The 4328-nt window shown below is 39.8% G+C and overlaps 1 pseudogene; it reads right to left on the reverse strand.

Moving 5' to 3' along the window:
- Positions 1–2081: 2081 nt before the first annotated feature.
- On the reverse strand, positions 2082–3153 carry LOC112907194 (spermine synthase pseudogene; annotated as a pseudogene).
- Positions 3154–4328: the final 1175 nt, after the last annotated feature.

Raw genomic sequence — 4328 nt, forward strand, 5'->3', positions numbered from 1 at the left:
GTCTGAGAAATTAGGCATGGTGGTCAATTGCCTTAAAATATATAGGCATGTATTTGTATATATTGCTGTTTTTGTCATGGATAATAAAAGCTACCTTTAAATATAGGGGATTAGTGCTTTTGTGTAATCTTTGTCTCATTCAGAGGAAAGCCATAAGGAAGCCAAAGTAGGTAGTTAAAATTATGAGTGCTTTATCATTTAAATTCTGTTATACCCTAAAAAGGAATGTTGTTAAAGTTGCTAATGTGTTCATTTAAAAATATTTTAGTCATCTAGATTCTTATTTATTGCTATGTTGATTTTCATAATCCTAAAACTGGCACCAAAAAGTCAAATTCATATATGAAAGCTATTCATTTACTTTTGAGAAGATACCTAAAGGACAGATTGTTTGGACCCTTTTCAGCAAACAGCATGCTTAATTAATCGGGGGTGAAATTCAGATAAAAAACGTAAGTTCAGAGGCTTTTCCATAAGAGTAGTATATGTAATTTTACTATTAAATTGTGTTTAGAAATATATACTGGATATCAATATTGGAAAATGGAGGAAAAAACTCTCTGAATAAAATTTTACTATCATGTTTCAAAAGGAAAAATAATATTGGGAAGAAAATTTCAGCAGAGTTACAACATAATAATAAAATTTCATATTCTTATTGTCTTTTACATCCATGTTCATCTTGATAACTGATATAAAAAATACATCACTGAATAAGTGTATTATCTTAAATTTTATAAACCTATATGTGAACTCAGTGTTTCTTCCCTATGACCCTCAAAACCTCTCAGAAGTATATTATTGATATTAAACTTTTCTGAATTTCTTAAATTTGAAAGTGTAATAGCAGTGCTTGCATAATCACTTACTAAGCACTTCAGCCTAACATTAAACTTATCTTGTATTCTAGGTTATATCATCGACTCATATGGCTTAAAAAACATGTATATACTAATGACTGCAAATATATAACTCCAATTGACTTTTTTTTCCATGAACTCCAGGCTAAATTAACCAATCAACAACATAATATCCCCACCAAGATACCTTGTTTAAACATTTGCTTTGTGTAATGTTAAAGATTTACAAAAAATGTGTTAAAAAATGGCTAGAAATTTTAAAATAAGTATTTTTAAAGTGTAAAACTTACCTGTTGCAAACACAGAAATACATCAAATAATTTAAAAATCAAGTTACAAAGCAAAACATACCCAGTGATTCCGTTATTGCAAATAGAATCACACACATTCACAAACGGAAATAGGAAACACAATTTAAAGGCCTCCCAGATGCATAACAAATGGGTAAGGATGCTTACCTATGGGATATGGAATGACATTAGGGATTTCAGCAACTCAGCTTTTAAAATTGTTTTCTAAAACTTATAAAGTAAACATGAAGTTAAAATATTTTGAAAGGGAAACAGTACAGATTTTCAGATATCTTGGCACTCAAGTGCAAAGCCTATGACTAATAATGTATGCTGGTATAATGTGTAGATTTTGATTACTCACTTGCTCCTTTTTCCTGGGCACAGCAATTGATTACACTTCAATAATATGTGGTCAATTGGCTAAGCAATAAAAAAGTTCAGTGATTTTTTTTCATTTTTTTTCTCACTTATAATTTTAATCGAAGCATTGCTATTCATTGTTTCTTAACTCTTATAAGCACCAAATTTTAATATCTAGGTCAACTTTTCGGGAAAGAAACACCATCAAAGAACTTCCCTCCAGGATAAAACAATGATAGTCATTCCTCCAAACAACCGAATTTGAAGTCTACTCAAACAAAACAACCCCCCCCACACACACACACACAGAGAAAAGTAACAGAAATCACATTCTAGGGGTTCAGTGCATTTAGCAGCCTTCACTGTGCTGTCTAATCACCCTTCAGCTGACTCAAAAAAATTAACACCCTAGCGCATCAAAATATACATTTTCCATTTGCTTTGTTTAAATTAAAAATAATAATTAAAAAAAGAAAACTTGAAGGGATTCACAATCAATTGCCCGACTCATTTCGATGTCGCGTACAGCATGTGAAGGTCAGGAAGGCTATTCAGCTCACATTGGTCTTCAAGGTTTAGCTTTCTTCCAAACAGTGTAAAACACCCACAATTCCAAGTATGAGGGAACACAGGCGATCTCCTTTGAGAATTCCACAGGACAATACAGACGGCCGAGCTGTTCTTCATAGAGCGACAAGGCTTCCGTCAGATTCACACAGTTACCCTGTGTAAAGTGTTTCCCAACCTGTTTCAGTACGCTCATTGAGAGGTCAAGAATCAGTCTGAGAAACTCCCATGTGGAATCTTCTTCCGGGGTCGTGGAGATGGGAACCGCTGTCAAATCATTAATCACATAATCAAACTCTCTCCCTTCTTCCGCGTACCTCCTCAGTCCTGGGACACAGTCTTCTATCAGGACCTGACAGCAGTCTCCTTTAAGGTTGTCTAAGACGTCGCCACATGTTTTCCGCAAGTATTTCTTACATCCGTCAAGCACCATTTGGTCGATCTCTACCACAGCGGCCATCTTTGGTTTCCGTTCGACTATTTCACGTAACATGCCGCCATCTTTGCCACCGCAGTCTGCTTTCCCGTTGCCCGTGATGGCCTGGGCGTACGCCAGATCACTCTCCGCCAGATTAACATCCCCACTAAGGACGAGGATATTTCCAAACTGCTTCGAGTGTAGAATTTCAATGTTCTGATACGGCGAATCTTCATCGTACACCACTTCGTCTATGTCATACTCAACCAGGCGACCGTCAGCAGTGGCCAGTACCTGTCGATGGCCCCTCCTCGGACGATGGGTGGTAATCGCTTCACCCGCCCAGTACCGTCCTCGCTCAATTCTTTCATTCTTTCTTCGACTTTGTTCAAAAGACTGTCAGCTTCTTGGCCTTGCGAATCACCATCGTAACTCTGAAGATCCAACAGCACCAGTCCATGTGGGTGAATTCTCAAACTGGCAAAGCTGCCATTTTTGTTTATGTAGGTCGCTAGATAACCATGGTCTGGCCAGGTGTGCACCGACTCCGTCATCCCTTGCCCCTGGAAAGTGGACCGGAGGCCTTTTAGAATGGTCTCGCCATCAGCTCTGGCGCCGAGCTGGAAGGCAGCGCGCTGTGCCGTGCTGCTGCCATAGCGAGGCGCGGCCCTGGGCTGCGGACTGCGCGGAGGGGGAGGGGGAGGGTGGTGCGCGGGCGGCCGGGCGAGGAGGTGGGAGGGGCCAAGGGAGCGCGGGGGCGGGGCCGTGGGCGGGGCCGGGCCCGCCTCCGGGATGGAGGAGGTGAGGATGCCTGCAGCCCGACGTCCCAGAGATTTTTTTTCAAGGAGACAATAAATTCAGAATTAACTTTAAAAGTTAAAGTTCACACTGTCCAATAAATAAATAAATAAATAAATAAATAAATAAATAATAAAATAAAATAAATAAAAGTTCACACTGTTAAAGAAAAGACAGGAAGATGGTGGTAGAGTAGGAGGAACCTAGGCTTGCCTCATCCTACCAGTACAACTAGGTAACTATCAAAGTATCCTAAATACCCAAGAAACTGACCTGAAGACTGTGGAAGATGCTGTACAACTAAAACTAAAAGTTAGAGGAAAGAACACATCAAAGAAAGTAGAAAGTTCAGAGACACAGATTGTGAAAGAAACTGATTGTGGCTGCTGTGGTGGGGAGGAAATCCCGGAGAAGGGTGAGAGACAGACTAGAACATAGGAGAGTGCATCAGGAAAATAAACCCCCCATAGCAATTGACTTGGAAAGTGAGAAGGGGTTCAAATTTCATGACTTCAGGCAACCAGTAGGGCTTAAAGTCTGGAGTTTTAAAGGTTGGCAGGATAGGCTGCAACTCTCTAAGGCACTACACTTGCTCTTAGAGAGAAGGCAGGCAAACAACTCAAGGACACTAGGTTGGAAACAGCGAACTGAAGAGTACCTGGAGCACACAGTAAGGAGATTATTTGCTGATCTCAGAGCACATCCCAGAAAGACAGCATACCAGAGGTCATCTAAACAGAAAATCCATGACACTTGGCTCAGGCACTTAAGTGTCTGACTCAGGTCATGATTTCAGAGTCCTGGGATTGAGCTCTGTGTTGGGCTTCCTGCTCAGTGGGGTATCTGCTTCAATCTCTTTCCTGTCCCTCCTCTAGTTCATGCATGCTCTCTTTCTCTCTCTTGAAATAAATAAATAAAATCTTTAAAAGAGGAGAAAAAAGGAAATTCACAAGGTAACAATGGCTTTGAATGACATACCAAACCAGAGAGATTTAACAGATATATTCAGAACATTCCATCCTAAAACAGCAG

Source organism: Vulpes vulpes, chromosome 6 (genome assembly GCF_048418805.1).
Source record: "Vulpes vulpes isolate BD-2025 chromosome 6, VulVul3, whole genome shotgun sequence".
Classification (NCBI taxonomy): domain Eukaryota; kingdom Metazoa; phylum Chordata; class Mammalia; order Carnivora; family Canidae; genus Vulpes; species Vulpes vulpes.